At 44.1% G+C, this 26,365-nt stretch overlaps 1 protein-coding gene across 6 annotated transcripts in view; it reads right to left on the bottom strand.

Annotated features, from left to right (window-relative positions):
- Positions 1-26,365, bottom strand: part of LOC145356924 (V-type proton ATPase 116 kDa subunit a 1-like) — a 246,098-nt gene that overhangs the window by 162,297 nt on the left and 57,436 nt on the right. For 3 of the 6 annotated variants that reach the window (XM_080209928.1, XM_080209968.1, XM_080209959.1), the window contains exon 1: positions 5,427-5,449. The exons of 1 other annotated variant lie outside the window; for it this stretch is intronic. The gene's annotated coding sequence lies outside the window, so the exon portion shown is untranslated. Of the gene's footprint in view, positions 1-5,426; positions 5,450-26,365 lie in introns of those variants that run through there. 2 more of the 6 variants (XM_080209953.1, XM_080209935.1) reach the window with 2 other exon arrangements.

Below are 26,365 nucleotides of genomic sequence, written 5' to 3'. Positions count from 1 at the left end.
AAATTTAAAAGCATGGAAATGCATTTAAATTGCTATTGCATCCACTTCGGGCATGAATCAGATCATGGCCATTTTCGGGACTTGGTAAAGTGGGCATCTGTGCAGATGCAGGCACGGATCGCAGTAACGGCCGCATGCCTGACTTTACCACGTTTCCATGCCCGAAAATGGGCACGAAATGGTAAAATCGGGTCCACTACGTGGGCTTTTACGGCCTCACTTGACTGGAAAATCCCACCCGAAGCCAATGGACATTTCCATTGTCCGCCTGCTCCAATTCTGTGGCAGACAGGGCGGAAGAATTCCAGCGAGTGTTTTAAACCAGTCAATTCCTGACCACCAAAGACATGTCTCTGTCTCTCTCTGTCTCTCTCCAGAAGTGCTCTGAGAACTCGAGGATTGGCAATCTAATTACAAACACATACGCCTGTGTTTGCTAACTAGATTTGAAGAGGAAATTTTAATTTGTAAAAGGAACAGTGTTTGAACTGGAACTCAGAGTGATAAGTTGGTAGTTAAGAATGGTATTTTGTCATGTTTAAGCATTGTTCAAATGTTAAATATTGAACCAATTAATCTGTTGTAGTCAACATGTGTTGTTAAATAAAGTTTGTTTTGATAAAATCATCAGTAAAATCATGCCTGACGTGAAATACTATAGGGGTGATTTTCCCAAAAAATTCAAAGTGCCAAACTTGCGTAGGAAGTGGAATAAATCGCACCAACTTTTTCAGTGTGATTTTGAGAACGAATCTCCCAGACTCTGAGCACTGCAGAGAGCCCTAGCAGGATTCACACTGAAAATCTGTGGGTGGAGCCTATTGCTGCTGGAGAGGCCGGCAGCATAGTGCTGAGAGTGCCACTGCACATGCGTCGACCTGTCAGAGCAGAGATCGGGCAATCCCTGATGTCTCCCCCCTCCACCGCCAGCCCCTGACCTGCCCCTCCCACCCAGCAGCCCCTTACCCTTTGGCAGCCACCAGCAGCCCTGACCACTCACCCCCCCACTTGAATGGCTAACCAAGAGCACCCCCTCCCCCCTCTCCCAGCGATCCCCCGGCGGAATGGCAGCAGGACCTCCCACCTTGACCAAATGGCCCTACTGCTTCTGGCCTCATCCCCTTGGGACTGACTGATGTCAGTTGGGTAGTGCCAAGGTGCTTCTCGCGCATTGTCAGTTTGCCCCTTTGGCAGTGCCGGGGGGCTAGGCTGGCACTGCCAGGCTGGCACAGCCCGGAGCACCCCTCCCTTATCCCTGACCTCCATGGCCTTTGTTCCCTCCAACGGGGTCAGGCCACCTGTTCCCTGTTGATGGAAGGCAGTAGTAAACTCTGCTGGAGTTAACCACTCCTGGTAGGGTTGGGGGAGGGGCAGTGAGGGTGGGAGACACTGGTGGGCCTAAAGACCTCAGTCCCGGGCCCAGTAATAAGATTTAAATTCAACTTTAAATATGGAAGTCAGCTCCATGCCAATTTCCAGTGCAGAGCTGATGACTCCAAACAACCTGAAGCCGATGACACACGGAGGCCGTGGCACCCAGCAAGGACCCCGCTAAACGATCTCCGTTGTTATCTCCCGGCCTGTTGCACTGCTAGAGCAATTCAGTGGTCTGAGAAAATCACCCCCCCCACCACCCCCCCCCCCCGTTATATACTCATACTAATGCCAAAAAAAGGGAAATAGTTGGGGTCTACTCCAACTCCATAATATACATTGGGGTTTCTGATCAGTATTCTAACAGTAGGAAGTTGGGCTTGAAGAAACAAGATTGCACAATTTGCTCTTAAATATACATGGAAATTAATGAAAGGAAAGTATAAACTGCTCTGCAAGATGTAATTAGATTTTCACCACAATGAGATGAAGGTGTTATATGCATTAAATATTGTTGGCGAATCATTAATGACCTAATTTTACTATTATTAATTTAAAAATAATCTATAGCCTGAATTTTTCACCCATTGGACGTGTGGGTGCAAAGCCCAGGACTGGCCCCGGAATGTGATTTCATGCTAGCTGGCCAATTAATAGGCAGCCGGTGTGAAATGCATGCTGGGAAACATTCAGCACTGCCACGGAGGGCGGGAAGAGGGCGGCTGTGGAAAATAGGGAGGGTGTGGGCTGGCAATTCTAATGTGCTCCCTTGGGAGCTGTCTGAGGGAAAAATGCTGCAAAGGCTCTCTGAGCAGCACAGTCGGCCCCTTAATGGCCTAAATTACCTGCTTGATTGTCAGCCGGCATGCTTCTGAAACTTGCGTGCATCCGGCAACTGTAATATCCTGCAAGGGCACGATGATGTTGGAACGTGCACCCGACATCTTTTCATGCAATTTCACGTGCTGCTGGGTCAGCCGTGAACCTGCCCGCCTGCCCGAGCAACATAAAATACTGACTTATGATTTGATAAATGAAAATCTGTAAAATCGTGTATAACAGTGAACTGGTTTTCAATGGTGCGGCACGGTAGCACAGTGGTTAGTACTGCTGCTTCACAGCTCCAGGGACCTGGGTTCGATTCCCGGTTCAGGTCACTGTCTGTGTGAAGTTTGCACGTTCTCCTCGTGTCTGCGTGGGTTTCCTCCGTGTGCTCCGGTTTCCTCCCACAGTCCAAAGATGTGCGGGTTAGGTTGATTGGCCATGCTAAAATTGCCCCTTAGTGTCCTAAAATGCCTAGGGTAGAGGGATTAGCGGGTAATAATGTGTAAGGATTATGGTGTTAGGGCCTGGATGGGATTGTGGTCGGTGCAGACTCGATGGGCCGAAGGGCTTCTTTCTGCACTGTAGAGTTCTATGATTCTATGAAATGGTTTGAATTGAACCTACAGCATCATAGAAGCTTAGGGCACAGGAAGCCTTTCAGCCTGTCTTGGCTGTGTTGGGTCTTTAGAAGTGCTACCCCATTTGGTCATAGGAACATTGGAATTAGGAGTAGAAGTAGGCAAATTCAGCCCTTTGAGCCTCCTCCGCCATTCAATCAGATCATGGCTAATCTCTCCCTGGTCTCAAATCCACCTTCCCACTTGTTCCCCATATCCCATTAAGCCTTTTTATTGGAAATATGTTTGTCTCCTTCTTGAAACTATTCAGCAATTCAGACTCCACTGCACTACGGAGCAGCAAGTTCTACAAATTCACCACCTCCTGTGAAGAGTGATTCCTCCTCGTCTCAGTTTTAAATCTACCAACTTGTAACCTATACCTGTGCCCTCTTGTTCGAGATTGCCCTATAAGAGGAAACATTTGGTCTACATTTACTTGATCAGTCCCTTTTAAAAATTTCTTACAGCCTAGCCTTCTCCCTGTAACCTTGCAAATGATTTCTCTTCAGATACATGACTAATTGCCTTTTAAAATAGAATCTGATTCCGTCACACTTTCGGATGGTATGTTCCAGAACATAATAGTCTTCTTTGTGGAATCATTTTTCACATTTCCACTCTCGGTGTTTTGCCATCTATTTTAAGTCTATGATTCCTGGTTGGTGACCTATTTTCCAAAGGCAATAGTTCCCACTGACTTTCTGTATCAGAACCCTCAGGATTTTGACTGACTCTATTAGATTTCCTCTTAGCCTTTCCTGTTCCAAGAAAAATAATTCCCCAATCTCTCCACATAACTGCCATCCATCACTCTTGGTCTCAGCCCGGTGAACTGACTCTCCAAGTCCATTCTACCTTTCTGAAAATGTGGGATCCAGAATTACAGTCATATTTTAGCTGGGGCCTAAACCACGATTTGTAAAGTTTGAGCATAACTTCCTTGTTCTGTACTTGAGTGTACCTGCTTGCCTTCAGCCTGAACTCACATCCAGGGCAGTCTGTGGGACTGATGAAGAATTAAGAGGTCAGCTTCACTTTTACTCTGTAACTCTCGAGTAGAACAAGGTGGAATGTGCTGGTGGAAAGAACTGAACCCCTAATCACTTCAGAAGCCTGTATATACTGACTATTGTTTGGCACTGATGGCTTACTGACTACCATCTTTCAATGATAAAAGCAAAATACTGTGAATTCTGGAATCTGAAACAAAACCACCCATCCCAACCCCCCCGCTTTGGAAAATCCCAGTAGGTCTGACAGCATCCGTGGGGAGATAACAGAAACAATGTTTCGAGTCTAGATGATCCTTCGTCAGGGCTGAGAGCAAAGACACTCTGCAGAGATTTATACTATGAGGGTAAGGAAGTGGGGAGGGTGTGGAATGGGACAAAGGGAATGTAAATGAGGATACAGAAGGCTACAAAGGTGCTAAAAAGTGACCGCTGAGTCATCAGAATGCGAGAATGGCAGAACAGAGATGCAGATTAGTAAAGGACTGCCTGAGAAAGGAGGCAGTTGCTAAGAAAGGGAAGGGGAGCTGGAATGGAAAGTGGAAAAGTGATGAAGGGACAGCGCTCCGAAAGCTCCGATTTTAATCTGATGTTGTGAGACGACTTACCGATAAAAATGGATGAATAGGATGAAGCAAAATGAAACAAAAAATGGAAATGAGATGAAGGTGGAGGGGAGGGTTCATCCTCTGAAGTTGTTGAACTCAATGTTCAGTCCAGAAGGCTGTAAAATGCCCAAACAGAAGATGAGGTGTTGTTCTTCCAGTTTGCTTTGGGGTTCACTCGAACATTGCAAAAGCCCAAGGACAGACATGTGGATAGGAGAGAAAGGTGATGTGTTGAAGTGGCAAGTGACAGGATGGTCTGGATCCTGCCATCTTTCAATGGTCCTCCTGCATTCAATAAATCTCTTGGGAACTATTTTACCATTTTCATTCTAAGTGCTGGGCAGACTCGAAACTGGGAGTGTTCCAGATCCGAATTTTAGGCCCATTCTCAGACACCCCCATACACATTCTGCCTAAAAAAAATCATCAGCGATTCTGAATTCTGCAAAAGCCTGTGAGCGGGGCTTATCGAGGCCAGAATGCTGCAGCTCCAATCAGAGCCTTCAACTACGCATGCTCAGAAAAAAAAGATAGAAAAACGCTCCCCTTCCACATTGGTCCTGGGCTGGATAATGCCTCCCCCAGGTCCCACAGAATTGCCCCACCCCTACAACATTACTGACCCCTTTATCTGCCACCCCCCCGCTTCCCAGACCGATTGTGGCCCCCTGCCTCCCTCCCCCACCTCCGCACGCCCCCCCCTCCCCACCAATAGCACGCAGAGTGGCAATGGAAACCCCTACCCCTCCACTGATCATACGCAGAGTGGCAGTGGACCCACCCCAGCATCCCCCTGCCCATCCCCCTGTCCCCCCACCACCCCATACCCTTCCCTGCCCACCCCCGACACTCTTGCACCCATGTACCCCCTGCCGCCCCATCCTCCACACCGATCTGAGTGGAGCCATCTGACCCCTCCCCCGCCCCCCCCCCACCCCCCACCACCCCACCGATCTCACTCAGAGAGCCATCAGATGCTCAGAACTTACCTCCTCAGATGCTGGAGTGCCCGAATCTGACCTTTGTGGACCCTGTCTGTTTCGTGCTGAAATCTGGAGGGCGAATGTGGTCGTAAAGGGGGAAGTGCCACTAGGTTGGGCGTGCAGCCCATTACGTCAATTTAAATGCATGCCATTTTCAGCCCTTGGTAAAGGGGAAACCGGGGTGGAGGCGGGTACAGATCATGCTACTCACCTCACGCCTGATTTTACCAAGTTTCTGCGCCCGAAAATGGGCACAACTTGATGGCCAAATCAGACCCAAGTGTCTCGCTTATCTGCAACTTAGAATGGACTGTCCATTTACCTCATATCTGCCAGAACTGGAAAAAAAAACAAGAGTCAAGCAGAATAGAAGTAGCCCCATGATTTTCAGGATATAAATGATCAGAAATAATTGGTCTCTTGGAGAGATTGCAGGCCCAAACCTGACCTCTCATTGCAAATTGTGGTTGGAAAATACTCAGTCTTTCCTCGTTTAGCATGTGAACCGCTTGATGTGATTACTGACTTGTAATCATTCGCTATATTATAAATTTCAAAGAAATGAGGGCACATTAGATTTACTCTGAAGAAAACTCCCAATGATAAATGTGTGTTCTTTTCTTGGATGTAATTAGAAGATAATACAAAAAGGCAATAATCCACTACCTTAGTGCTAAGGAATGATGCTTCTGGCTCTGCAGTTTAAAAATGCCTTTTCTCACTGTAGCATTTCGAAGGCTTAGTTCAAAAAGAATTTACTCGCATAGGCCAAGATCTCGACCTGAAATTCAAACCCATCCTTTCTCTTTCAAAAAGCTGCTAGACATGCCATGCATTTTCTGCTGATATTTTGTGGACGTGCTATATCACTATTAGATTCCGCAGTTAGTTTCAAAATGCATTGGTACTTGGTAAAGTTTGGACCAGTTGTGTGAATGGTTGTCAATAAAGGTTGATATTCCTGGAAAGTCACCTGTACTTGATAGTTATGATTGGGTGGCACTGTGGTCCGCACTGCTGCCTCACAGCACCAGGGACCCGGGTTTGATTCCAGCCTCAGGTCACCACCTGTGTGGAGTTTATACATACTCCCTGTCTCTGTGTGAGTTTTCTCTGCTTTGGTACTGTAGGGATTGTATGGTTTTTGAAGGGCTGATTTTCTTGGCGTCTGATATTGGCGACAACAGCGTACGGGACAATGTACCAAATATTCACCAATTCTGAGCTTTGAGAATAGTGACCTGGTTTACTGCGGGGCTCATTTTAATATTGACAAAACTGAACTGTGAAGATGCTGAGGCTCCTGTTAGTGCAGTCATAAGAACATAAGAACATAAGAAATAGGAGCAGGAGTAGGCCATCTAGCCCTTCGAGCCTGCCCCGCCATTCAATAAGATCATGGCTGATCTGTCGTGGCTCAGTTCCACTTTCCCGCCCTCTCCCCATAACCCTTAATCCCCTCTCTTATCAAAAACCCATCAACCCGCGTCTTAAAAATATTTAGCGAGGCAGCCTCCACCACTTCAACGGGCAGAGAATTCCAGAGATTCACCACCCTTTGAGTGAAGAAGTTCCTCCTCAACTCCGTTCTAAACCGCACCCCCTTTATCTTGAGGCTGTGCCCCCTAGTCCTACTGTCTTTTTTGAGCGGGAAGAGTCTCTCCACCTCTATCCTATCCATCCCATTCATCATCTTATACGTCTCAATGAGATCTCCCCTCATTCTTCTAAACTCTAACGAGTACAAGCCTAGTTTATTCAGCCTCTCCTCATAGCTCAACCCCCTCAACTCCGGTATCAGCCTAGTAAACCTCCTCTGCACTCCCTCCAAGGCCAAAATATCTTTGCACAGGCATGAAGACGCAGTGAATTCTGGCCTTGTTGTTACAGGTTCAATGACGGAATAAACGGATTTTTGCATTTGGGCTTTTGGCGAGGAGAGAGGTTAGAGGTGAAAGTTGAGGGGACAGAGCATATGTCTTCCCAGTTAGCATTGCCAACAGACTGAATTTTCATCTTTGTGCCAAGAAAGACTAATTAATGCTTGCATCAATCTGACTCTGCGTGCCATCATCATGTCAAACAGCAGGGCTATTCACATAACATCATCCTGCTTTGATGATGAGCTGTTGAGCAACTGCTGCCAGAAGTAGTGCAGAGGAGCCCTATTTCTCCCTCACTAGACGAAAGGTAATAAAGAGTGTCTGATGTAAAGCATGGAGAAAGGTGACCAAAAGCCATAGACTCCAGTAGCACTGCCCACAGGACGTGGATGCAATGCCAAAATAAATTTAATAACCTCACCAGGAGGGGAAATATAAGTGTGAAACTTCATACATATTAAAAAGCTGTCTGTGAAGCCCCTGGCAACAGGCCCATTTCACAGTTAATGCTTTATTCACCATCTGAAGACAATAGTCATCGAGGGTAACATAGAAACCCTTTTCACATGCAGGAATGAAAGCTGCAAAAGTATTCTGGTCTTTGGCGACTCTCTCTTTCCTCAGAGATGGATCAGACTGCCACTTTGTATTCCACTGAGGAGAGAGATTCAAAACCATTGCTCATTCCCTGAGGTGAAGGCTGGAAATGGGGCAAATATGATAATCGGTTGGACCTGGACCATTGCAACTATTGACCAGCTGATATTATTAAAAAGACTAACTATTTTGGATCAGTAAGATTATGATTTTATCTTTCAAATGTCAGTCAATTATGAGGACTATGTTGTTTTTCACTGCTAATGACTTTGTGACCTTTCCTTTTCATATTGCCTACAGTGATGACGTATCAGTGATCATAATTTTCTGATAATGTAATTATAGAAGGGAAGATGAAATACTGCCAAAGTTTAAGGCATTTTCAATCCATAAATGGTCATTTGGAGCTCCTACTTTCACCCAACTTACTGGAGAGAGGACAGGAGGTCGGAATTGTACCCGATCCAATATGCCAGTGCCTTTTATGAAAGATTAGAGTGTTTACAGAATTGGGGCCCAGTTTTATGACCATCAGATGGGAAGTAAAATGTTTGATCAACAGCTGCTTTTCATGTTGTAAGCACAGGGAGCCGGGTATTGTCCGTGCAGCATGTGAAATAGTGAACATGTGAAATCCCAGCTTAAAATACTATTTGATCAAAGTAGAAAGATTAGGTTACAGCGGTAAGGTTTGCAATTCTACCAAGTATAGATGAAAAATGACAATTATTTCCTGAGAGAGTTGAAAACAATCAGTTAAAGCTGTTGAGCTGATGTTCAACAACAATGCAGAATTACATCGTTTGTTTGACAATGCTGTCTCTCGCCCAAACAATAAGATCTCTGGAAGACACTGAACTTATTGCTGAAGACCCAAGTATTCCTGACAGTACTTGACTGCTCCACTTACAGAGAGCCAGAGTCCCAGAGCCTGACAATGAAAATAGCTGCTATCCTCTGGCTCTGTTCCTGTCTCTTGGGCACCAGTTAGCGGCAATACCTAATGTGAGCAGTGCACGAAAGGCAGACACAATAAGGAAGGATAAGCAATGTGGTGAAGAGAATTAAAGAGAATTAATTAGACAGCGTCAGGATGGGGACATTCTGCATACTAAACAGGGTAATCCTAATCAATGGTTTGTGTGACGTGAGTTTGATTCAGAGGGAACTGGGAGCTCTTGTGGCAGCTTTAATAGTTGTGGTGAGAAGTCCTGACAGTCTTTCTCCAGATGTCTATGTGATCTATTTTGATCAGGAAGGGCAAGGGCAAATATCCCTGCCTCCGGAATATTGCTCCATCAGGTCTCACAAACACTCAAACTATGATTAGTTCTTTTTTGTGCTATGTTGACCAGAGCTTTTGGTCCCCATTCATTTTTTTCAGGTGTACATTGCTACTTCAGAAACTGGTGCTGGCATATAAATGCAGGAGTTTTGTCACATGTCCTGTGTAAACAAACTAGTCCAGTTTTTGTTTCACCTTGCTTTACATTTGGGCACTGCTGGATAGTAGAGCCAAGAAAATAGGTCCATAGATATTGAACACATTTTCCTGTTTGGAACATAGAGACAGGAGTAGGCCAATCAACCATAGAGTCACCGAGGTTTACAGCATGGAAACAAGCCCTTCACCCAGCTGTTCATGCTGCCCCTTTTTTAACCCCCAAGTTAGTCCCAACTGCCCATGTTTGACCCATATCCCTCTATACCCATCTTACCCATATAACTGTCTAAACGCTTTTTAAAAGACAAAATTGTAACTGCCTCCACTACTAGAAGCCCATCAAGCCTACTCCACCATTCAATATGATTATGACTAACCACATTCTCCCATGCCTTTCACACGCACTATCCTCATAACCCTTTACATTATTGTTAATCGGAAATTAATCTCTGCTTTAGACACTCAAAGGCTGAGCTTCCACATCCTTCTGGGGTAGAGAATGCCAAAGAGTCACAGCCCTCCGTGCAAAGAAATTTCTCCTCATCTCGGTCTTGAGTGACTCCCCCTTGTTTTGAAATTGTACCCCTTGGTTCTGGACTCCCCAACCAAGGGAAATGTTTTACCTGCATAAACCCTGTCAATTCCTTTCAGCATTTTGTAGATTTCAATGAGATCACCTACCCTGTTTTCTGAATGTTAGTCAATCCTGAATCCATGCCAGTTACCTTCTATTCCATATGCTTCTATTTTGTTAAGCAACCTCCTGTGATAGATTTTATCAAAAGCCTTCTGAAGATTCAAATATACGACAACCATCGAAGCTCCTTTATCAAGTTTGGTAGAAATTTCCTGAATAAACTTCAATTCATCAACCATGATTTCCCATTCCTACATACATGCTGACCATGCCCAATCAGATCATAATAATCCTGCATTTGGGAATATTGGCAGGTTGAGGGGGCGGGTGGGTTCTGGCCTATAGAGGGAGAGGCGTGAGGGAGGTCCATGCGGCTGAGGGCCGGGGTGGGAGGCTGTTTGAGATTATTCTGATGGGGGGATTAGTCAGGGGGTGGGGTGTTCTGAATGTCGAGGGATGCCCCATCCAGGTCTTAATCCGGGTGTTTAAAACAGTTAAAATGAAGTTAGATGCTGTCCTATTTCTCCTAACTCTTTCAGTGTAACCAACAAGGTGAAACGTTTTGAAGTTAACAACTTAAATCAGAGGTTTCCAGAGCAGCGTAATTGTCCAGAGGAAGTTAGCATTTCTGAACAATGCAGCATAAACCCTTATCTGGGAATTTCTGAGGGAGATTCCTTAGCATATTGCTGGGTTACTCTCCAGATCTGATACTCTGGAGCTGGTTAATCATGGGCCTGTGAGATTCTATTGTTGATTGAGTACAAGTAACTCAACTCCCGTGGTCTGGGTGGTACTTCAGGTGTTATCACCTCCTTTTTCTGCTGTATTTTTCAGTATTTCTGGCATACATTGCAAGCAGACACCATAGCCAGGATTCTCCCAGCCCACTGTGATGCTAAAGTAGGCTGTGGTACATCAGTGGAGGGCCTGTAAGTGGGACTCTCAACCGGCATCTGACCGATCGTGAGTCTCCCAAGTCCCTTTATTTTGTGTAACCAGCCCCTGCCAGAAATTGATGCAGGGCTGATTACCACATGGAACTCACTATTTCCATATGAATCGTGTGTCCCCCACCGTGCCGGGAGAGGTTCCCACCAGCAAGGTTTACAACTGACCCAACCACCAGGAAACAGGCGTGCTCACCCTGTGGTGGGGAGAAAGGCCATTGAGCACACACCCCGCACCCCCCCTGCACCCCCACCCCCCCAAAGGATGTTAGGGGTGTGGGTGTCCCTTGGACAGTACCACATGGCAATGACAGCCTGACATCCTGGCACTGTCCACTGGGCACCGAGGGGGTGTGGCCAGAGGAGGCAGGGCCTACTGGGGGTTGATCAGTGGTGGTGGGTGGGGATCCACTGCCACTCTGCAATGGGAGTGATGGGGAGGGAAATTGAGGAGGGTGATTGGGGCTGGCCATGGGGAGGTGGGTCAGGGCTGGCCATGGGGAGATGGGTCAGGCTGGCCAGCGATTGGGGAGGGGAAAAAGGGGTCGGACAGACCAGCAACTGGGGGGGGGGAGCATGGCTGGGGAGGCTATCAATTGGTGGGGGGACGGGGTCAGGAATAACATTGGGGAGGGCAGTGATTGGGAGACTGGCAAGGGGGGAGGCTACTACACATGTGCCAATCTCCCCACTGACAGATTGGTGCAGTGGCCCACTCAGTACAATGCTGCCAGCCTCTCCAGCATGATGAGGACCACCCCCCCCCACCTACTAGCGTGAATCTCGCTGAGGTACACACCCCCACTCCCCCATCTACTAGCATGAATCTCACTGAGGTACTCTGTGATGTATGAAATTCATGAAATTAAGTACGCCCCAAAAAACAGACAGGAGTTTCTCCCATTTTCCTCCCATTGGGCACTTAGGTTTTTTGGGGAGAATCTCAGCCCCTATTTTTATTGTACATACTGTGCAAACTTTGGCAATGTCAGTTGTGATGCATCCTGGTACTTAATCTTCCTCTGGATTTTTAGGGTTTGGATTGCTGAGTTCAGGATGCAGTAACTAATCTGTGTTTCATTCTGGAATTTGTTTTCAGAATCCCCTAGATTCTAGACCAGGTTCTATGATTTAGAAAGTAGCAAATGTAATCCTTTTATAGAAAGCAATAATGGGGAAATCCTCATATCCATTATTAGAGTCATTCTAATATGGTTGGTCAAAGTCAACATGGATTTGTGACAAATTTGTTAGAATTTATTAAGCTTGTAACAAATAGGGTTGATAAAGGGGAACAAATAGATATAACATCTTTGGACTTTCAAAGAGCATCCAATAAGATGCTGTACAAGAGGTTATTACATAAAATTCAGGCTCAAGGGATGAGGGCAATCAGGGGTATTGAGGGCTTGTTAATGGACTGAAAATGAAGGGCATAATTTTCATAAGGTGGATTTTCCTACCCCATACCTGAAGAGTGGGTGGTGAACATATTCCCACCAATCAAAGCAGCCCCACGGCTATTTACCACTGCAAGGAGCTGTTGCATGGCTGGCAGCTCAGCAGCAACAGGGACATTACTGGCCAGGACTGGGACTCAAAGCTGCACTTGATTCTCAGTCCTGGAGTCCAGGACCAGTTAATTACAGAGGACAGGGGAGGTGAAGCTCATGGGGAGGGGTGGGTGAGTTCTTAATGGAGATAGTAGGGGTACTGACACCCACAGACTGCAGACCTTGGGGATACTCTCAATTTGGAAAGGGGACCATTTCCCACACAAGGCTCAAGCAGGGTGACCTGCCAGGTATCTCCCTGCCCTGAACCCCTCCTGTCAGCCTCAGAATTGAGACTGAGCTTAAAGTGATGCTTAATTGGTCAATAATTGCTCATGTTAGGGCTTCAATTGGTGTGAGGGTGGGCAGAAGCCTTGGCCTTTCTTGTTCCATATAAAATTAAAGACAGATTGAGCTCTGGTGAGGGACTGTAAAACCAACAGCAACAAAGTACTTTGACTAACTCTGCAGCAGCAAGTAGATAGTCAAAAACATGTCATCTGAAAGTTGCAGGGCTTTGCCTTTAAACAATGTTGTGCAGGGAGATCCCTTGCACAATGATAGGGTGTTAATAGGAGCGGCCAATTTGAAAATGGCAGATTGTGCGTCAAGTGAGCTTTAGACATTACTGACATCATGATTTGCTTGCTTTGCAGACTTCTATGGCATGTACCAGCTGCCTGTGCCAGGACTTGCGATTGGCATGGACAGTGTCAGGAATGGCCAGGGACAGTTCCTCCACCATTTTTATCCCGAACCAGCAGCTGCAGTATTGTAGTTACCAGCGCCAATTGTCCAGTGATAAAGTTCTCAAAGGGCATGATTGACCTGGCTAGAACCAGGAGTCGCAGTATCAGAATAAGGGGCCGGTCATTTAGGGAAAAGTTCTTCATTCAAAGGGCTATGAAGCTTTGAAATTCTCTACTCCAGAGAGTTGTACATGCTCACTGTTTTCAGATCAGAGATTGATAGATTTTTGGATACTTAGAGAATCAAAGGATATGAAGATAATGTGGGAAGTTGTGGCTGCAGTAAAAGATCAGCCATAATCTTAATGAATGGTAGAGCAGATCCGAGGAGCTAAGTGGCTTATGCCTGCTCCTATTTCTCAAGCTTTAATATTTCAGGAAGCTAATTCATTATGTAAAATATTTAAATAAACGCACCCTAATTCTTGTACCAGTTGAATTAAATATATTTTTCAAATACTCCATTGAAATAATTCAAATGATTCCATCATCCTTTCAGCTTGTCTTAATAGCCATATGATAGTGGTCCTCTTGAATCTGTCATGGTATCATATAGTCTGGCTATAGGCAGGTTAACATTGTCCACAAGCAAAATGATTCACCCTCAGTGAAAGGAATGACTTTCCATTGCTAATCAAGAGTTATTTTATAAATAATGTAATTTTTTTGCCTGTACTGACAATTTTAATTATTTTAATTTTTACTTCCCACTGCAACATCATTACTACCTCTGGTGCCCCTTCCCCCACCCCCTCAGAGTCCATCCCAGGCCTCCCCCTATTTCTCAGCTATGTAATGTGATGCCATTTAGTGTTAGTTCCACATGCTGCCGACATTCAGCACGACCTCAGCACGACCTCAGCATCACCTCTCTCAGCCACTCCATGCCTCTGCCATGATAGAGTGATTGTTTGACATCTACCCCAGTGAATGAGTAAACATTTCCTCCAACTAACCATTGAGATGACTGAAGCCACACGGTTGGATTTTATGCTCTCCTGCTGGTTTGAAGGTGGGGATGACTTGTAAAATCCACCTGTGGCCTTCCTGGTGCCTAGCCGTCTAATCCCTCCCTGCCTGACATCTTACAGGGTTTACTGGAGGTGTTAAGCAGCCTGCCAATCCTTGGACATTTTGAGGCCCTTAAGTAGCCAATTAATGGTTTCATCACATCCCCACTAATATTTTATCCATGGCAGTGGGTGGCCAATGCCAAGTGGGAAACCCAGCTGCTTTAGCTGTGTGGGTTGGTGACGGGAAAGGTGGTTGGATTGCGGGGAACTTCCTTTACGGGTGGTCCCCTGTGCACATTGGAAGCACCTTCCCCTCCCCACCCTCCTTGCTGGACCTGCCAGCCTGACCCTGGCAAAATCTCCCCCACTTATCTTGGATCCAGCTCCAACAGTCTGCAATGGAGAACTCCGGTTGTCTGAGTTATCACCACCACTCCTGCCTGCACCACACCACCATCCCTCCATGGTCTCCTTCCTCTCTGTTTCTGTAACTTCCTTCAGTTTTACAATGTTCCAATATCTCTATATCCTTCCAATTCTGGCCTCCTGCACATTGTGGATTTTAACCAGGTCACCATGGATGGCCATGCTTTCAGCTGCCCAGGCACTAATATCTGGAATTACCTTATCAAATCTCTACCTCTTTCTCCTTCTTTAAGAACAGCCCCCAAACCTACCTCTTTGACTAACTGTTGGTCATTTTGTCCAAATAAATGCTTGATGTTAAGGTTTCTTTAATAAAAATCCTGTGAAAGGCTGTGGGGCATTTTGCAATGATAAAAACCGCAATGTAAATGCAAGTTGTTGTTTTGGTGGTACAGCTAAATGAATTGTTAATGTATAAATTTATTTTAATAGATCTGCCAATCTGTCTACATTCCATGTTTAGATCTCTTCTCACTAATGAATTAAACAATTTATGCTGAAGACCCATCTGGTGTTCATTTCCTTTGATAATCTAGTAGTTACTCGAAGGCTCAGTTACACTCCCTTTAATGTCACCAACCCCCACACCAACATTTTAAAGCAGGTTAGGGTTTGTCATAATAAAAACAGAAAGTGCAGGTCCACCAGTAACATGGAGAGAGATGGCCCATGGTGAAATTTGAATTCAATAAAAATGTGGAATTAAAAAAAGTCTACTGATGACCATGAAACCATTGTTGATTGTCCTAACAACCTATCTGTTTCACTCGTGTCCTTTAAGAAGTCTCACAATAGCAGGTTAAAGTCCAACAGATTTATTTGATACTACAAGCTTTCGAAGTGCCGTCCCTTCATCAGGTGACACATACCTGATTACCCCAGTCCAACGCCGGCTTCTCCACATCATGTCCTTTTGGGAAGGAAATCTGCCATCCTTACCTGGTCTGGCCTACATGTGACTCCAAATCCACAACAGTGGTTGACTCTCAAATCCCCTCTGAAATGGAGGGCAGTTAGGGATGGGCAATAAATGCTGGCCTGGCCAGCAATGTCCACATGTTAAAGTGAATAAATAAAAAGAATGTAGGAGCAGAAGTAGCCATTAAATGCATTGTGTCTGCTTCGACATTCATAACGGATCTATGTGACAATCTTCAAATCTATATTCCCGTCTTATCCCCATAACCCTTGATTTGTTTACTTATTAAAAATCTGCCTATCTCAGCTTTGAATATACTTAATGCCCCAGCCTCTCCAGCTCCAGTAAAGAATTCCAAAGATTCACTCCTTCCCCCTCATCCATGTCTCAAATGGGTGATACCTTGCTCTGAGATTATGCCATCTGGTCCTAGACTCTCCCACAAGGGGAGCCAACTTACCAGTATTAGGTTTGTGCTTGCACATGTGATGTAGGCACACACTTCTTTTCAGATGGGTTCGCATGAGTTTTGGGTTCCATGATTCCAAAGCCATATTGGCCTTAAACCAAAAAAGAAAATGCTGTAAAATCTCAGCGAGCCTGGCAGCATCTGTAAGGCAAGAAAAGAGCTGACGTTTTGAATCCAGATGATCCTTTGTCAAAGCTGCCTTATCGGCCTTATCCTTGCCTTCTTATCACTCCTCAGTTCTCTTGTGCTCTGTGAAAAATCCAGATCCATATCTTCAATAGCTCTATCTTACTCTCAGTGGGCTAGTGGGATTGAGAAAGTCAATAATACTTGTGTTGATGAGTTGAAGTGACCTTGAGTTATTGGAACAGGGCAACATGGGGCAAAAGTTTTCTGGAGGAACTTGAATCCAAACATAACTCTTTCATATTTCTCTTCATTGTTGTCAAAGAAGCATTATCTATATGGTTCCAACATCATCATCTTCCATATCAGGAGGAGAGCTCCTTCTGTGAAACACAATGCTGCTGTAGAGTGTGAGACATTATATATTGGGCATTCCTACTCTTGTGGCCTCTTCTTGTAGATATAGCGAGCCAACTTTCTCCTGTACAGGGTTGAATAAGTTCAGTGAAGTCTAGGAGTTGTGTGTATGTCAAGCAGACCTGAATTAAGGGATGTGGTAGTATCACCTTGTTAAAATTACAGAACAGATTTTTGAGATTTGCATATGGGTAACTGTTGTTAAGGGAGCTTGGTAGCTATACTGTATGATCCTCCACTGACTCTCTCTTAATAGACGCATTGGGAGAGGTTAATTGAATAGATATGCTTTTGTAAGACAAGATGTGCTGATATCCAGTGTTCCAGTAAGGAAGAAAGCACAATGATAATTTGCCTGCCCAGATCAGGTGATTGATCTTTTTGTGAGAATGTTTTGAAGTCCTGGGAGTGGTAAGCGCCAATTTCACCTCCTTCTGCAAGGCTTGAGTAACAATTTTCCTGTTATGGGTGCCCAGCAGTCTGAGCTCAGTTCCATCCAGGAGGGTTTGCAGATTAGAGTTAGTGAAATTGTGACATCTCCTTACCTTACCTTTGATTTACGTCTCATTCCTTGTTTTGCTGGCGATGCTAACTGCTCCTTGTTAGACAATCTTGAAAAGTGACTCAAAAACAATGCAATCAAATTAGCTGACAGTCAATTTCCTAAGACAAACACTAGTCCTTACTTCTAAGCTCAGATTTTGGAGTCAGCGCTGATGTATTGACACTCATTGCTGACCTCAAGAGATACTTCCCATAAAGATTTTCCAATCCCTGCAGCATGAATTCCCCCTTCCCCTTTAATGTGCTGCCACAACAAGACGATTTCCAGGCATCTAGCAAGAGTGATGTTAGCAAACAGGATAAACAGCCAGGTAGACAGAAGTGTTATCACAGACAGCAAACCAGGAAGTTAAAGGAACTTTATCCTCCACTTTTAATTTCAAATTTCAGATAGGAAATAAAAGATTATCATCTCTTTTAATTTAGAAGCTAAAATATCAATATGAACCAACTTAAAAATATTATTTTGAGATATATGGAGAAGCCTCTGATGAAGGGACATCCAGACTTGAAATTTGGTTCTCTTCTCTCTCCACAGATGTTGTCAGGCCTGCTGAGATTTTCCAACATTTCCTATTCCAGATTCCAGCATCTGCAGTATTTTGCCTTTATCTGTAGGACTTAAGTTCAACATTCCAATCCACATGTACCCCTGTTTGCAACCTCTGTGCATCAGTTATATGCAGCTATCACCTCGGTGTAGGTTTGTGTCCCAGAAAACCTTTACCTTATCTACTCTGGAAAGCTGTTGCTTTCCATTAATCACATAAAGGTTTAACACTTTTATGTAAATCTTTTCACATGTACGTTCTTTGGCCTAGATTATTTGCTAACTTTCATGCACGCAAACATCAAGCAGAGAGAAAATGCCAGCTGGAGATTTTTGTCACCCATAACTAATGTGTTTGGGATCTCAACATGATGATTTACAGGGAAACCATAGATGCTCTGATAATACTAGAAACAGTTGCTGACCCGCCAAGTGTTTCTGATATACATGTAACTTAGACCTTGAATTGTGAATACTACAGTCTTAAAATATGATCAATAAATTTAAATTTTTAGTGCACTGAAGACATTACTCTTGCCAACTCTACGAGACAAGTAAAAGCGGAAAATATAATTAATTCAACGACTGAGAAACATTGCAAAGCAGGCAAAGTGTTGAAAATGTGATAGAGGAACTAATTTAGACATCAGCTATATTGATTTCACCCTGATTTCCCAGGAGGGCTGACTGAAGGTTGGCTAGCTTTGCATTGTCAATAATATGTAGCTTAATTTAAGAGAAAAGGATTATGACAGAGAAATTCTATTTTATACTGCAGATGTCTTTAACACCTTGACTATTTCTATTTGATAGTCATGTTCAGACACTGTCACATATTCGGGAAGTGTACTTTACAGCATGCTTCACTCCTAAGAACAATAATTGCTTTTCATGTTGTATTAGAAATAATTTATTCCCCTAAGCTTCAGATGATTGTGGGAAATTAAATAGTTTTAAACCACTGGGTTGAAAACTAATATAACTGAGGGGATCTAAATACAATAGCTGCCCTCAGGTCTTGGCAGCGTATTTGTCAAAATGAAAATAGATATTGTGATTTGGTGATGCAAGTTTTAACCGCATTTTCATATGAAAACAGTTGGATCACCTCATGAATATATTTTTTGCTGCAGTTGTTGAAAGTTGTTCACATGATTGTGCTATTAGGCGACAAGTTATTTTGATAATGGAAAACTAAACAATCAATGCAAACATGCTGTTTATCACATGACTGAGAGAGCTTGGCTAGGGTTAGAGATTATTACTGGGGATATTGATGGCTGAATCAAGTGTGCATTCACGTGACACTCCCTGCTCTGATGTTAGCACAATTATTAACTAAATGATTGAACACCTCTGCTTAAATAATATAATTGGTGCTTAAGCATTTGACATGAATATCAACAGTAATCTTGAGGCTCAATTTTTTTTAGCAAGAATATCATTTAGATCAAACACAACAAGGAAACAATTAGGAAAGAACAAGTGACAATTTGAATCTCATGAATTTATAGTTTCCTGGAACCGCATATTAAAATGGCACATTAAGGCTTGTGAAGTGGAACAAATCAGTTGTATTTCTTACTTCAGTTCAGTTGAAGTTGTGTCTTGTTAAAAAAAAGAGGAAGGAGGAAAGAGCAGGAAACGAATGAAGACAAGAACTTGTTTTAAATATAGTTCTTCACATTCTCAGCATGTACAAATCTCTCCATGGTCAGCCAATTGCTTTTCATTGAATCCCTTCAGTGCAGAAAGAGGTCATTCAGCCTGTCGAGTCTGTGCTGACCACAATCCCATCTAGGCCCTAACCACCATGCATTTACCCTGCTACTAAGGGGAAACTAAGCATGGGCAATCCACCTAACCTGTACATCTTTGGATTGTGGGAGGAAACCGGAGCATCTGAAGGAAACCCACATAGACACAAGGAGACTGCAAATTCCACACAGAGTGACCCAAGCCAAAATTGAACCCAGGTCTCTGATGCTATGAGGCAACAATGCTAATCACTGTGCCACCCAAAATAGTTTCATTGTCACCATTACTGAGATTAGTTTTCAATTCCAGATTTATTGATCAAATTTAAATTTCACCAGCTGCCAGGGTGGGATTTGGACATATGTCCTTAGAGTATAAATTGAACCTCCTGTTTACTAGTCCAGTGATATTACCATGACACCACTCTCTCCCCAGTGTAGTCACTGTTTCTAAGTGGGTAAGTTCAGCAGACAGTATTTATACAGCAAGGTTCACGGGACGCAAGGACATAATTGCAGCATATCAGCCAAAATGGTGTTCTGTGGAATTTCATCTTCTCTATGTTTCTGGCTTTCAATTTTTCCTGAAGGGTCATTTCTTGTACTGACGAAACAGAACATTCCAGAAACAACAGGCAAATCAGCAACTGTAGAGAAAACAGACAGGTTTACATTTTGGATGCAGATTCTCCAGAACAAAAAAAAGAGACTGAGAGGGAATATCAATCTAGTCAAAAATTGTACTTGTGAATTGCAGCTTCAAACAGAAAGTATGTTTGGAACTCTGTACAACTGTGTGAGAGGAGATGAAGAGCATGGATATGAAGGGCATGGGAAGCTGCTGGGGAAAGGCAGATGGAAGTAAAGGTATTGGAAGAGTGTTGAAAGCGGAATGGTCTTTTGAGAAAGCAGAAAGGGGAGGTGAAAGGGAAAATATATTTGCTGATGGGATGTGGAACTTGCAGAAATGATCTGGCAAATGTGAATTGTGGTGGGGTGGAAGGAGGACACCAAAGGGGATTGTCGCAGTTGTGAGAGGAGCAGAAATGCAGAAACCTAAATGTTCTCTGCCACTCTGACTCTGGTCTTCCCTGCATCCACAATTTCTTTTCGTAGCAACATATGAGCAGGGGTAGGCCATTCAGCCCTTCAAGCCGCTTCGCCATTTAATTAAATCGTGGCTGATCTCCTACTTAATGCCATTTTCCTGCACGATCTCCATATCCTTTGATGGAATTGGCATCTAGAAAACTGCCAACCTGTACTTTGAACATGCTCAATGGGCGGCTAGTAGCTTAAGTACTTAGGAAGACATTAGGCACCAACGCCTTGCCGGTTAGAATTTTTCATTCTATGAGGAGGCAAATGGATTGCCTACTTGTTTCCAATGAGAGGTTGCTAAGTATGTATAAATAATACATCCCACTTCAGGTGAGCTATTGTGCCTACCTGCAGGAGGCCAGAAACAAGAAAAGGGTTGAGCCCCCTGATGCTGGCTTCAAGTGGCTGTGTGACAGCTTTGCCTATTTCAGGCCTGTTACAGGCAGAAGCATAAAATTGCTTCCATTTGGTGTACGAAACGTAATGTCGCAAGATACTACAGAAAGGAAACAGGATTATTACTGCATTTCAGAGAGATAGACTTTGAAAATAGTTACCCCATTAACCTTTTAAAATAGGTGTTTGTTATCCCTGTCCTTTGTGCAAATGCCAGTTAATGGAGTGTTGACCATATAGACCATTAAACAGGCAAATTGGTGGCCCTGAAGATGATTTGGAGTTGAGGACCAAGTGTAGTGTGTCAAAATTCACAGATAACACTAAGATGGATGGCAGAGCAAAGGGTGCAGAGGACGCTGAAAGTTTGCAAAGGGATGTAGATAGCCTAAGTGAGTGGACGAGGGTCTGGCAGATGGAGTACAATGTTGGTAAATGTGAGGTCATCCATTTTGGTAGGAATGACAGCAAAATGGACTATTACTTAAATGGAAAAATATTGCAGCATGCTGCTGTGCAGAGGGACCTAGGTGTCCTTGTGCAGGAATCTCAAAGAGTTGGTTTGCAGGTGCAGCAGGTAATTAAGAAGGCAAATGGAATTTTGTCCTTCATAGCTAGAGAGATGGAGTTTAAAAATAGGGAGGTTATGTTGCAGTTGTATAAGGTGTTGGTGAGGCCATATCTGGAGTATTGTGTACAGTTTTGGCCTCCTTACTTGAAAAAGGATATACTGACACTGGAGGGGGTACAGAGGTGATTTACTAAGTTGATTCTATAGTTGAGAGGGTTGGCTTATGAGGAGATTGGTGCTATACTCATTGGAATTCAGAAGAATGAGAGGTGATCTTACAGAAACATATAAGATTATGAATGAAAAAGATAAGATAAAAGCAGGGAAGTTGTTTCCATGGTGGGTGAAACTAGAATGAGGGGGCATAGCCTCAAAATAAGGGGAAGCAGATTTAGGACTGAGTTGAGGGGGAACTTTTTCACTGAGAGGATTGTGGATCTGTAGAATTCTGTACCCAGTGAAGCAGTTGAGGCTACCTCAATGAATGTTTTTAAGGCAAAGATAGATGAATTTTTGAACAGTAAAGGAATTAAGAGTTATGGTGAGTGAGTGGGTAAGTGGAGCTGAGTCCAGAAAAAGATCAGCCATGACCTTATTGAATGACAGAGCAAGCTCGAGAGCCAGATGGCCTTCTAGTTCTTATGTTCTTATGTACTCCAATAAGGGGGTTAAGAATACATTGAGAGCTATTTTATATTGCTTTAGCATTTCAGGAGGCTACAGGACATATGGTGCTTGAGAAAGGGCCTCTGATAAATTAAGTTCCTGTGTAGGCAGGGCTGGTCTAGTCCAAGTGTTGCATAAGGCAGAGGTTGAAGCAAGTTAGCTATTGGCCTAGGTCTCCTAGTTCGTGTCTGCAATGCACACATTGCTGCTGCTTATGAAGATTTCAGTGACCTAGCTTTTCTGTGATTTTTCAACAAGGACTTTCGGTCCCGCTGCAGGAGTTCAGGATACAGCCATCCCTGTGGAAGATCACTGAGTGTGGGAAGAATAGAGGACATGCCCCTCTTTTACCACATTAGCTAGTGTATTCAGCTAAGGTTTTAAAGGTCTCACATCTTTCATTGGGTTATTGAGTGTATGAGCGGATGAGCTCTGTGTATCTGGTCTAAGTCTCTAACCCTGAGATGTGTCGGAGAAACTTGTGGATGAATCCAGTGGAAATCATCCCAGCAGAAATTTATACTTCCTGGGCAATTTCAGTGCCTAGAGTCATAGAATCATAGAGCAATACAGCATGGATGACCCATCTGGTCCATGATGATCATGGATCCCTCCCAATTTTGGCCAGTGTTTGGCCCATATCCCTCTAATCCTTTCCCATTCATTTACTTAATAGAGTCATAGTGCGTGCATCAAAATTTTTGCAGGATCCTGATGCACATCTCCCAACTTACATTCCAGTTTCCGAAATAAGAATACTTTTCATTCTCTGATTGTGAATCCAGTCTCAGTTATCTCTTTCTCTCCCTCTCTCTTTCTCAAACAGTGCAAGCAATACGATAGTTAAACTGTCACTGGATGTTATACTGATTTCAAACTCGGTGATGGTAGAAGATGGCCCTGGATCTGTTTCCTGTTATACAACCCAAACTACTTCCAGGATAAATCGAAGACTGTGTAAGTGAAAGCATAAAGAGCATAATGGGTAGAATCCCTGTGGTAAGTTTGGTGATGGACATTTCAGTAGGTGGGGGATTAACAGGTTTGAATCCCACTACCTCAAGCTGATTAGATTTGTGGCAGGAAGGCCATGGCTGGCCATCCCCCAACCCCCGACCCCCAACCCCCAGCCCCCAACCCCTGACCCCCAACCCCCAACCCCCAAACCCCTCCCCCATTGCCTATTGAAGTCCACATCTTAATTAAGTGGACTTAATTGAAATCCAATTAATTAATTCTCACTTCATTAATGTCCACATAATTAACAAATACTAATTCAATAAAAATCTGGAATTAAAAGTCTAATGATGACCATAAAACCATTGTCAATTGTTGTAAAAACCCATCTGGTTCATTCATGTCCTTTAGCGAAGGAAATCTGCTGTCCTTACCTGGTCTGACCTACATGTGACTTCCGATTCACAGCAATGTGGTTGACTCTTAACTAACCTCTGAAATGGCCTGGCAAGTCACTCAGTACCAGGGAAATTAGAGATGGGCAATAAATGCTGGCCCAGCCAGTGATGCCCATGAATGAATGAAAAAGGCCTCATCTCGCTATTGCTGGTATTAACACGGCATTACTCATTTCTGGTCTGGGAATCAGCGGCTGATCCTGTCCCTCAGGCGGGTATCATATTTGTAGCAGCTTCTGTCTCCTTGGTGGTGCTGCCTCGTCTAATCATGGAGTGTTTTCTCTGCCCTTTCTCTGCAATGGCTGGCTTCAGCTTATTCAGTTTTTGCTGGCCTCCCATTGGCTTTCCAGCTTCTGGAGCCTGCTCACTGTCCGCCATCAGATGACGAGCATATCCTCTGGCCATTGAAAGACGTTTCAATCAAAAAGCAGGATTTATATGTCATACCAGTACCATGTGGGTTTGGCACATGGAAATTAATCTGGATAGTCAAGCACACCACAATCGCTCACCTTTTCACTTGGAAATAGATCACTGTTCTATTATTACCGCGTGTTCAAACTCCTTGAACACTCTCCTTAACTGCACTCTGGGTATACCTACACGATATGGACTGCAGCGGTTAAAGCAGGCAGCTCACCACCATCTTCTCAAGGGCAGCCAGGGCAAAAAATATTAGCCTAGTTAGTGATGCCCACGTCCCATTAATAATAATTGGCATAGTAGTACAATGATTAGCACTGCTGCCTCACAGCGCGAGGGACCCAGGTTTGATTCCAGTCTCCGTTCACTGTCTGTGTGGAGTTTGGACATTCTCTGGGTGCTCTGGTTTCCTCCCACATTCCAAAGATGTGCAGGTTAGGTGGATCGGCCATACTAAATTGCCCCTTAGTGTCCAAAGATGTGTAGATTAAGGAGATTAGTAGGATAAATAGGTAAGATGGTCTGTCGGCAAGCTAGTGCAGACTTGATGGGCCAAATAGCCTCCTTCTGCACTGCAGTGATTCTATGATTCTATAAATGATTTAAAAACAAAAGTTACTAATCCACCTTTGCCACTCTTGATGCTCTGACACAGTGCTACCTCAGTGGTGGCAACATGGCTGCTGACTTTCAATGGCAGCTCAGGCCCTGGAAGGTGGCTTTGAACTGCACCGCGCTGGCATAGACAGCAGCAGTAGCAGCAGTTTGTGCAGTCTGGCTGACAGACAACAGCAATGGCAATAGTGAGGTTTTCTTTAAATTCTTTAATGGGATGTGGGCATCGTTGGCATTTATTGCCCACCCCCAATTGCCCTTGAACTGAGTGGCTTGCTAAGCCATTGTGGAGGGCAGTTAAGAGTCAACCACATATTGTAGGTCTGGTGTCACATGTACGCCAGGTAAGGAGGCAGGTTTCCTTCCCTAAAGATATTAGTGAACCAGATGGGTTTGTTACAACAATTGATGATAGTTTTATGGTCACCATTACTAAAATCAGCTTTATATTCCTTATTATATTAATTGAATTCAAATTCCCCCAGCTGCCTTGGTAGGATTTGAACCTGTGTCTCCTGAATATTAACCTGGCCTTCTGAATTACTAGTCCAGTGACCATACCACCATGCCACCATCTCCTCCTAAATGACAAACGTGGAAGGACAAATACTGTCATCCTGAGAGAGGACAGCAGGACGACTGCCTCTCCAATGATTCAGTGCCTCAGCAATCCTAACAATGTGTTGGAGGACAGATTGTTGGTACACTGGGATCTGCGGTTATTAGAGCAACAGTCTGAGCTTGCATGGCAATAAGCTAAGCTTCCGCTGCAGCATTCAGACACTGAATGGCTTCTGCTTGTGCTGCAATGGAAGCTGAGACTTGGCCATCAGACATTGCATCCATGGGGTCTGCAGGTATGCTAATGGAGTTGGCCACTTCGGGCTCCATGCTCTGTGCAAAGTCCTGTGCCAATTTGCTGGTGGCACTTCTCCAGGATCATTGAAAATGACAGCGGGCTTTCTGGCAGGCCTGCCTATCATCAAGCATTTTAGTGTGCATACTAATCTGCTCTTTTCTGTATGTCTCCACACCAAAGTCCTCATCTGAGTTCTCTGCAGCGCAACCTGTGTGTGACCTTGCCCGCCAGCAAGATGGTATCTGTGGCACTCTTGCCCCTGCCCTGGCTGCCAGCCACTTGTTCTTGGTGTCTTACCTCAATCAAGACGATGACTTGCAGCCATTCCTGTACCCCAATGGATCAATGTATCATAGCTTCAAAATAAGGAGAAGCAGATTTAGGACTGAGTTGAGGAGGAACTTCTTCACACAAAGAGTTGTGAATCTGTGGAATTCCCTGCCCAGTGAAGCAGTTGAGGCTACCTCATTGAATGTTTTTAAGGCAAGGATAGATAAATTTTTGGACAGTAAAGGAATTAAGGGTTATGGTGAGCAGGTGGGTAAGTGGAGCTGAGTTCACAAAAAGATCAGTCAAAATCTTATTGAATGGCGGAACAGACTCGTGGGGCCAGTGGCCTACTCCTGCTCCTAGTTCTTATGTTCTTATTGTTGCCGATGGTAGCATGTCACCTTATTGTTGCAAGAGAAAAGAAAGTGCATTAATGAGTATGAACAAGCTAAAATAAACTTACATTTATATAGTATCTTTCATGATGGCCCAAAGCATGTTACATGTAAAGCGATTTTAAAGTGTCATCACAGTTGTAATGTTGGAGATATAGCTTGTGCACACAAACAACAGTG

Source organism: Carcharhinus amblyrhynchos, chromosome 2 (genome assembly GCF_965287045.1).
Source record: "Carcharhinus amblyrhynchos chromosome 2, sCarAmb.v2.hapA, whole genome shotgun sequence".
Taxonomy (NCBI): Eukaryota; Metazoa; Chordata; class Chondrichthyes; order Carcharhiniformes; family Carcharhinidae; genus Carcharhinus; species Carcharhinus amblyrhynchos.
Note: the sequence above shows the minus strand (reverse complement) of the source record. Positions and strands in the feature narration are given on the sequence as shown.